A 10,870-nucleotide genomic window follows, 5' to 3' on the forward strand; every position below is an offset into this window, starting at 1 on the left:
AACTAAGACTTTATGAAGCATTGTCTTCTCTTCCGTTATCTTGGAATCCGCGTTTCTTGAGGCCACAGTGACGCTGCAGACGTAAGACGCTGAGCTTCGTTTGTAGTCTGAGGGAGACGCACGCTATACTGAGTCTCCCTCAGACTACAAACGAAGCTCTGTCGCACCAGATAACACGTCACAGCGTCTTACGTCTGCAGCGTCACTGCGGCCTTGTGAACGCGGATTCCAAGATAACGGAAGAGAAGACAATGCTTCATAAAGTCTTAGTTTTTGTTATTTTTGGACCAAAATGTATTGTCGACGCTTCAAAAGAGTCTAACTAACTAAATGATGTCACATATGGACTACTTTGATGATGTTTTCATTACCTTTCTGGACGTGGACAGCAAAGTGTGCACAGACTTACATTCACAGGACTGAAAGCCCTCGGACTAAATCTAAAATATCTTAAACTGTGTTCCGAGGATCAACGGAGGTCTTATGGGTTTGGAACAACATTGGGGTGAGTCATTAATGGAAGAAATTTAATTTTGGGTGAACTAACCCTTTAACATGTTCTGTATATGGTAGCTGTGCTATATAGCACCTTAAGCCGCGTTTCCACCGAAATTACCCGGAACTATTTGTACCAGGAACTTTTTTCCCAGGAACTTTTTCTCCCCCAGACCTGCTACAATCTGCGTTTCCACCGCGGTCTAAAGTACCGGGGAGATTAGGCAAATTAGTCCGGTGACGTGGGAATGCGCGCGACTGCTTCTCCCAGTTACCGACGGACAGTAATCACTTTTGCGCGATACTGTCTGCAACAATAACAAGTGTAGGTGATGCAAGCAGCGCTGCTTTTGCATACACATTACCAACACAGCTTATTTAAAAGTGCCCTTTCACCTGGTTTGACCATTTTAATGCAAAATGGGATGATGGGCAATCCAAAATCTGAATGTGTTGTAATAGCTCAATTCCAAAACAAAACATTTTCTATAAAAGGATAATGAGGTTTCAGTCATGACAGATGTGTGAAAAGTTAATTGAATGAAAACAATAGACTGAATTAAGCAGTTGAAAGATTAGGTACTAGACTGCAAGTATTTTATTTTTTATCACAATAACATCTCTTAACATTCACAACAAAAAAAAATTCACATGACTAGTATTACAATATGCTTCATTAAATGCATAATTTTAGAGACTTCTTCCTCAAATTTGAAATGAAGCAGGACCACACTTATGGCTTCACTTAAGTTGTGGTTATAAGTTATTATACTACATTCACATAGTTATACATTAAAAAATATAATATTTAGGTTTTCTAGATATGTTTATGTGCATATTCAGAAAGACTTGCGAGCAGCAGCCCTTTTATTTGCTTCCTACACTATATGAATACAATTAGAATGTGGTTATATAGTTAGAATGTGGAAATTAAAGACACAGTGACATTTTACTTTATTTTAGACAGATTAGTTCTTACAAAATTAAAATAAAAGTGTGCAAAGACAAATAAATTACTAGAACAATAAAATGAAAATATAAAATGTGAAAACAACAATATAAAAAAAAGTGTATTTTTCAGTAACCTTTCCAAGAGCTGTGCCAACACGTACAATATATAAAGTACAAGTGTGGTAGAGCAAATGCTTCATTCAAGCGGCTGGTCATTGTGGCTACTTCTTGAACGACTGGACAAACTGTCCAAGAACAGACAGAAACCCGGTCTGAATGTCCCTCTGCTTTCTTCCGCTTCTGACTGGTGGAATGCCAACTCTTGCCTCCTCATCTCTCCTCGGCCTGGCTCTCCAGTAACAGCTGCATATATTGGTCAGTTCTTGTCCATGCTGCAGGACGGCCGGTTAGCATCCTCCATGTCCCTCAGTGCATCAAAAAAGTCACAGTCCCTTTTCCTTTTCTCTAAGTAGAAAAATTGCACAGAAACACATGGAAATTAATACACAAGGCAACCATGAAACAATAGAAACCATCAATTAATTATTTAAAGTGTTTTCACTACAAATAATGAACAATTGTTTGGCCAGCTTGAACAATGCCCAGTGTGCAAATTTTATCATGGGCAATTTAAGTTTACAATTAAAAACAACAAAACCATTAAGGATTACACATCAGTTTTTAAATATATACACATTTTTGTTAGCTTTATAACGTACTGGTGACCGCGGGGGAAAACACGCTGGTCTCCGTTGCCTGCGATTCATCAGGGCCACTCGTTACGTCTGGGAAAGCACGTTGAAAAAAGTTACTGCAACGTGTTTAAACACTGCAACGAGTTTAATAGATGATACCAAGATGAGATATTTACCTTCAACCCACTCAGATTCCTGGATGGTTTCCAACAACGCACTAGCCGAGTCTTTCGTTACCGCTGCCCTAGAAAAGGACGGTCTGTGTCCCAGCAACGCGTCCAGGCGGTCATAACACTTGTTGATACGCCGGTCGGAACCGCTCCGGTTGTTATGATCCTTTAATTTCTTGTAATCTTGTCTTAATTTCTTCAACTTCTCTCTGCACTGTTCCCTTTCAGTCGGTCACGTTCGACGTACGTCGGAACTGACCGACGAATTGGGATCTGTTTCAGAGACCAATCTACTTCGAGTGTATTAAAAACGAGCCAATGGACATTGGCATGCGGTGCACGCATTCCACGCACCGCCCCGCATTGCGGGTATAAATACGGAAGTGGAAGTACCGCATATTGCTTTCAACTTCGGAGCCGAGCTTTCATGCTTCCTGCGAAGAGTGTGTTCTACGAACGAGTTTCAAGACATTACGAGAGAAGATCAGCTTACCTGTTCCTGTGTCGGTGTGACGGTGCTGTACAGCGGTGGTCGCGACCAGAAGTGAAACTGTTGGTTCGCTGGGCGTTTCCCTCTGAGTGCTTACAGCGGGCTTGCACCTTTAAACCGCTGTAAGCCGCGGCTATTCCCCTGTGTGCCTCGGCACGTTCGGAGCGGTTTTCTCTTCTCTCTGTCACTAAAAGAGCAACGCGGTTTGACCCTGCGTCTTTTTCAAGATGTCATTCAAACCGTGTGTTTCTGGATGCGGTTGTTTCCTGTCCTCATTTGACGGCCACGATCTCTCTCACATATAAACATGTGTGATTGCGTTCGTGGGTGATCCATGCTCTCTCAGGAGAGCATGGTCACGTCGGCGCGTTGTTCGTCTCACCTTTCTCGTAAGGGTTGAGCGTTCAGCGCGCCGTGTGCCGTCTCGCGCCGGCTGATAGCGGGGGTTGTCACGGCAACCCAGCGCGTCACTCGGCGCTCTGATGCGCGGTCGAGACTATGAAACCTCAAACGGGGTTGAGTCCCTTCACTTATTCCCCGATCTAGTTTCTTTTCTGGGGCTCCAGAAAAGGATTACTTTGGCTAATAAGCGCTGGTGACCTGAGGATTACAGTGGGGCTTCCCCGCCGAGTACATCTCTTCGGGCCCCCACTCCTCTATCGCATCACGAGCGTGCTGAGACTTTGTTTGTGGGTGGTTCATGTTCTCTCACGAGAACATGACCACGTCGGCGCGTTGTTCACCTTGCTCTTTCATATGGGCTGGATTGTTCAGCGCGCCGTGTGCCGTCAAGTCTGACGGCCACGCTCATTGTCTCACATGCCTGCTGGTAGCTTACAGATGGGATTGCTGGTCCTTTAAAAAAAAAAAAAAAAAAGACAAAAAAAAAAAAAAAAAAAAAAAAAAAAAAAAAAGGGGATCTAGCGTTTCATTTGGCGCTCTGGCGGAGGACAGATGTCAATTGCTGCATCGGAGAGAGGGCTGTTATGCGCTGGAAATGATAATGCTGAGTTTCCCACTATAATGGTGTGTGCTCATGCTGAATCAGATTCAGAGTTGACAGCAATGCTTTCCGGGGTGGCTGCCCGGATGTGCATTGGAAAAATTTAACAGCATGGAACTATTTGGTGTCAAAATATGGAACACCAAAAGGGCCATAACCTGTATAAGTTTTTCCCTCTCTCACTGCCCTCTGTCCTGCATGCATGAGGGTAGTCCCGACCCAGGGGTTATGCAGGAACTGCGTGCGGTGATGGACCTCGCTCTCCGGAGTGACGAAAGTCACTGCACGCTCCCTGGGTCAGGCGATGTCCACACCAGTGGTCCAGGAAGCTGGGGCTAAACCTGGCAGATATGCGTGAGCCCGACGAAGTTCGGTTCCTCATTGCCCCTGTCTGTCAGGCTGGCCTCTTCGGCGACGCCAACGAGAACTTCGCCCAGCAGTTCTTGGTGGCCCAGAAGCAGACAGAGGTGGCCAAAAAAAATAATAATAATAATAATAATAATAATAATTAAAAAAAAAAAAAAAAAAAATCTGCCCCGACGACCAGCTGCTGCCTACACCCAGTCGTCGGCCGCAGCACCTCCATCTGCTTGTCGCCGAGGGCGCCACCCTGCGTCCGCCTCCACCCAGGCAGCAGGTGGCCGGGCGCAAGGGAGGTGCCCAACCCGTCCAGGGTCCCGCGAGCCTGCTAGCAAGCACAAGGGCAAGCGACCCTGAAAGAGAGGAATTGCTCGGGGAGACGGTGTCCGCACCCCTCCCTCCCCCGGAGGAGGACCGGGGGGGAGAATATTTTTTTTTGGTTTCGGTCCTGCCGCTGGCTCCCCGGAGTCCAGCGGTACCCACATTCTCAGAGCAGTTCTTCCCTCCCTGAGCCCAGAGAGGGACAGGTTGGCAGTGTGCGACGCCCCCGGGCCTTGCCACTCCTTTCCTCCCCTCTCACCCCTCGCCAGGGGGCAGCAGATTGGGCACCGAGGACGCCCCCGGGCCTTCTCACCCACTCTCTGCCCCACCTGGAGTATTCAGGCAACACTCCGGGCCGCCTCCGGGCCTCCCGAGTCGGGTCTGAATACTCCACCTCGCTGCCTCACCCCGGGTACGTCTGTGGTGCCGTTGATCCCGCTAGTTCGGTCTCTGGGGGCCTGGCTAGGTCTCCCCAGGCCGTCTCGCTGGCTCATCCGTACCATCAGACTCGGCTATGCGATTCAATTCGCACGCCGGCCTCCCAAGTACAGGGGCATCCTCTTCACCTCCGTGCGGAGCAGCGATGCCCATGTCTTGCGGTCCGAGATCGTTGTCCTGCTGGCGAAGGGCGCGGTCGAGCCGGTTCCTCCTGCCGATATGAGGTCGGGGTTCTACAGCCCCTACTTCATTGTACCCAAGAAAGGGGGTGGGTTAAGGCCAATCTTGGACCTGCGCATTTTGAATCGGGCCCTGCACAAGCTCCCGTTCAAGATGTTAATGCAGAAACGCAATTTTCAGTGCATCCGTCCCCAAGATTGGTTCGCAGCGATCGACCTGAAGCCCTTCGGGCTGTCCCTGTCGCCTCGCGTCTCCACGAAAGGCGTAGAGGCAGCCATTGTTCCGCTCAGAGAACGCGGCGTTCGCTTACTCAACTATCTTGACGACTGGCTTATTCTCGCCCAGTCTCGGGAGCAGTTGTGCGAACACAGGGACATGGTGCTCAGTCACCTCAGCCTGTTGGGACTTCGGGTCAACCGAGAGAAGAGCAAACTCTGTCCCACGCAGAGGATCTCTTGTCTCGGTATGGAGCTGGATTCGGTCAGCCGGACGGCGCGCCTCACTCCGGAGCGCGTCCGGTCAGTGTTGAACTGCTTGAATACGTTCAAAGGCAGGACAGCGGTCCCACTGAAATTATTTCAGAGGCTCCTGGGGCATATGGCATCTGCAGCCGCGGTAACGCCGCTCGGATTGCTTCATATGAGACCGCTTCAACGCTGGTTGCACGACCGAGTCCCGAGATGGGCGTGGCAGAGCGGTCAGTACCGGGTCCTAGTTACTCCTTACTGTCGCCAAACCTTCAGTCCGTGGTCAGACCCCTCGTTTCTCCGGGCCGGAGTGTCCCTAGAACAGGTGTCGAGGCATGCTGTGGCCTTCACGGATGCCTCATCCACGGGCTGGGGGGCCACGTACAACGGGCACGCAGTTTCGGGTCTGTGGACGGGGCCCCAACTGCGTTGGCATATCAATTGCCTAGAGTTACTGGCGGTACGTCTTGCCCTGGCCCGGTTCAAGAAACCGCTTCGGGGCAAGCACGTACTGGTCCGTTCGGACAGCACTGCGGCCGTTGCGTACATCAACCGTCAGGGTGGTCTACGCTCCCGTTGCATGCTCCGGCTCGCCCGCCATCTCCTCCTGTGGAGTCAGAAGTTTGTGAGGTCACTTCGTGCCATTCACATCCCAGGTGCGCTGAACCAGACAGCCGACGAGCTCTCTCGCCAGTCGACACCTCCGGGCGAATGGCGACTCCACCCCCGGAGCGTCCAGCTGATATGGGACCACTTCGGAGTTGCACAGGTAGACCTGTTCGCTTCTCCGGACTCGACCCATTGCCAGTGGTACTACTCCCTGACCGGAGGTACCTTAGGCATAGATGCACTGGCGCACAGCTGGCCCCGGGACCTACGCAAGTATGCGTTCCCCCCAGTGAGCCTTCTCGCACAGACACTGTGCAAGGTCAGGGAGGACGAGGAGCAGGTCTTGTTAGTTGCGCCCTACTGGCCCAACCGGACCTGGTTCCCAGAACTCACACTCCTCACGACAGCCCCTCCCTGGCCGATCCCCCTGAGGAAGGACCTGCTTTCTCAGGGGCGGGGCACTCTATGGCACCCGCGTCCAGACCTCTGGAATCTCCATGTCTGGTCCCTGGACGGGACGCGGAGGTTCTAGGTGGCCTACCACAAGCAGTGGTAGACACCATCGCTTCAGCTAGAGCCCCCTCTACGAGGCGCCTCTACTCTCTGAAGTGGAACCTGTTCGTCGAGTGGTGCTCTTCCCGCCGGGAAGACCCCCGAAAGTGTTCGATTAACGTTGTGCTTTCCTTCCTGCAGGATGGGTTGGATCGAAGGCTGTCTCCCTCCACCCTCAAAGTGTACGTCGCAGCAATAGCGGCGTATCATGATGCAGTAGACGGTAAATCCTTAGGTAAGCACGACTTAATCGTCAGGTTCCTCAGAGGTGCGAGGAGACTAAATCCTCCTCGTTCTACCTCGATACCCTCTTGGGACTTAGCCCTGGTGCTCAGAGCACTTCAGGGTCCCCCATTTGAGCCTTTGCAGTCTGTTGAGATAAAAATCCTGTCCATGAAGACAGTTCTCCTGATTGCATTGGCTTCAAGAGGGTAGGGGACCTGCATGCACTCTCGGTCGACGAATCGTGCCTAGAATTCGGGCCGGCCAACTCTCACGTTGTCCTGAGACCCCGGCCTGGATATGTGCCCAAGGTTCCTACCACTCCCTTCCGGGACCAGGTAGTGAACCTGCAAGCGCTGCCTTCGGAGGAGGCAGACCCAGCCCTAGCTTTATGTCCCGTCCGCGCTCTTCGCGCTTACGTTGACCGGACTCAAAGCTTCAGATCCTCACAGCAGCTCTTCGTCTGTTACGGAGGTCAGCAGAAGGGAAAGGCTGTCTCCAAGCAGAGGTTGGCCCACTGGATAGTGGATGCCATTGTCTTGGCTTACCAGTCCCAAGACGTACCTTGCCCGTTCTGGGTGCGAGCACACTCAACAAGGAGTGTTGCTTCATCCTGGCCGCTGGCTCAAGGTGCCTCGCTGACAGACATTTGTAGAGCTGCGGGCTGGGCGACACCTAACACGTTCGCTAGATTCTATAGCCTCCGTGTAGAGCCGGTATCTTCCCGCATCCTCGCCCCCAGTGGCCAGTAGCGCTAAGTGCCCGTTCTAAGTGTCGGCTTGCAACGCCACTCCCGCCCTCTGGGCCGGATACGTGCGTCTATCTTCTCCAGTTGTGTTCCCCGGAAACGGCTAACCCTGTCGAGCTCCTCCGTCACCCCTGCAGTGCCAGACGTCGCGGCCGTCTGGCGCCAGGCCTGCACCCGTATGCTTGTGGAACGTGTGTGTAGGCTGGGTTCCATATGTTGCGGTCCCCTCACGGCTACCCCATATGTGTATTCTCCACGGTATCTGCTACCCTGCTCGGTTAGCCCCGTGTCTTCCCTCGACAGAGCCCGCTCTGTCATCTCTGGGATGTGTTCTTCCCCCCCTGGGATCAGGTTGGGTCCACCCCAGAGATTTTCCATAGTTGCACTACCCTAGGTTAGGTTAGTCCTGATGCGTATTTCCACCTCTCCTTCCATTGAAGGATGTGGCTCCGCAGCGTGCCATCTCCCGAGACGGGCACGCTTTCCCAGCGTTATCCTATAGTCACGCTGAGTGGGTCTTGCAGGAACAGCAGTGACTGTCCTTCCCTGCCGGGAGCCCTGACTCCCACTCCAACTTAGGAGTGGTCCAGCGAGCTCAGGCAGGGCGCTGGAAGGGCCAGCATCCCTGGCGTTTTGGTAGGGATCCCAATTCGTCGGTCAGTTCCGACGTACGTCGAACGTGACCGACTGAAAGGGAACGTCTCGGTTACGTATGTAACCCTCGTTCCCTGAAGGAGGGAACGGAGACGTACGTCCCGTCGCCAGGTGCTGTGCTTCAGCTGAAGGCCCGAGCCACTCTTCTCGGCTCCTCAGTTGAAAACAATATGCGGTACTTCCACTTCCGTATTTATACCCGCAATGCGGGGCGGTGCGTGGAATGCGTGCACCGCATGCCAATGTCCATTGGCTCGTTTTTAATACACTCGAAGTAGATTGGTCTCTGAAACAGATCCCAATTCGTCGGTCAGTTCCGACGTACGTCTCCGTTCCCTCCTTCAGGGAACGAGGGTTACATACGTAACCGAGACGTTTTCCAGTGTGACTGGAACCGAGTCGATATCTTCAGGTAACTGTTATACCTTTTCATTACGGGTCGCCGTTTCCAGTTCCCGCTGGATGTCCTCCTCCGCATATATGCTCAATAAAGCCTGAACCTCGTCGTCGGTCCATCGGTCGAATTTTTGGTTGAACTCCATTGTTGCAAAAAAAATATTTACTGAACGCAAAACCCACGGAACCCACCTCGCAAAAGACTTGTAAATATGGCGGTGGAAAAAAAAAATAGCTGCGAGAGCTCAACCAATCAGCATGTTCAGCGCCCAAGTCCCACCCCCGAAAGTTCGCGAACTTTTGAAAAGTCCCACCTCGCAAGCAGGGCCGTTTGGAGGGGGAAATATTTACCCGGAACTTCATTTAGACCCTGGTTCCTGCGGTCGAAACACACCGAGTTCCCCCCCAAAGTTCCTGGTTCCGGGGTAAAGTTCCTGCGGTGGAAACGCGGCTTTAGTCAAAGAACCGGTGAAGAACCTCTGAAGAACCGCTGAAGAACCACTGAAGCACCAAAATTGGTGCTATATAGAACCTTTTTTTTTAGAGTGTAAAGAATCAGCGTTACATGACACGTCTTCTTTGACCAAGAGGATATCTTGTTTGTCCGGACTTTGGCTACAGTTCAAAATTGTTAAAACATCACACAGTGTGCACGATTCTATTTTTTAACATACAACATAATACTTTTTATAAAATTATAGATATATTTTTAAAGACAATCTATAATAATAATTATTTTTACACCATTTTTTTGAGGAGGCATAGCACTGAATATGAATAAATGTTAAATATAAATAGACATGAAACAAAATATAATAAATGTTGATTAACATCACGGTTATATATTTTAAAGCAACATATATTCACAATATGTATGGAGGCATTTGGCAAAAGTGAATTTTGCTTAATTTGATCATGTTAGAGTATATACATATACTGTTACGAGTCGCTCAGGCCGGAAGGCAGGGAAATATATTACTCAAATACACTGTTAAAAATTTGTTGTAATTTTACAGGAAATTCCTGGCAACTAGTTGCCGTAAATTTACAGCAAGTAAGATACAGTATTTTTCCTGTTTTTTTAATACAATAAAGTACTGTATTTATACAGCAATACTACTGTGATTATTACAGTAAAATGCTGTAATTTATTATAATTTCCTGTAAATTTACTGCAACTCAGTTGCCAGGAATTTCCTGTAATTTTACAGGACAGAATTACAATGAAATCTTCCTGTTATTTGTAAATATTACAATAAAATACTGTAATTTTCTGTCTTCCGCAATTAACAACAATACAATGGCCTCTTTTCTTTGTTTTATTAACACACTATGCAACAACACATTACACACTTAGAAAAGTATCCACTTTTTTTTTTCATACAAAAATTACAGTCTCACGGGAGAATCCAGCTCATTTCCAGATGTCCAGAGAGCGCATCATCAGTGGGGAGGTGGGGGGTTTACTATAAAGGCTCACACCACTACTAGCCCATCAACTCAAAAGTCCAGGAGTTCTTAAGAGGGTGCAGACAGTTGTGTTGAGCCTGTGTCTCTTCTCTGCTTTGCTGCCCGCCTGGGAGAGAGAGAGAGAGAGAGAGAAAAAAAAAGTTTCAAGTTTTCATATCTGTTGATGAATACAGTGTAAAAAAATAAAGTTACCTAATTCCTACTTGCTCATAGAAGAAAACTACCTTGATGTATTTAACATTAACAATTTATATATTACAACAACTTCACATTAGAATATTTTATGTGAATTTGAACAGTTTCCAGTCGGGATTTCTTTTTCAAATGGTTAAAATGTACATTAAAAAGTTGGATGGAGACCCAGCTATTGTCGTTAAGTGTCTGTTCTATCTAGAGTTGGTATTCATTCCCCTGCAGGACATTTATTTAAACAGAAGAGTCTGACAGACAGCAGTTTAACATCACAAAATTTGACATTAATTAATTAATGAAAGTCGTAAAGTATGGTTAAGGTATTTAGCAGATGCTTTTGTCCAAAGCGACACAATATACAGTAGATGCATACATACAATGACATATATTGAAGAAAAACATTGTAAAAGCCAATGTAATTCTAAATGTTAAGTTGTTAAAGGGTTAGTTCACCCAA

The sequence above is a fragment of the Gobio gobio genome (genome assembly GCF_949357685.1).
Source record: "Gobio gobio genome assembly, chromosome: 19".
Classification (NCBI taxonomy): domain Eukaryota; kingdom Metazoa; phylum Chordata; class Actinopteri; order Cypriniformes; family Gobionidae; genus Gobio; species Gobio gobio.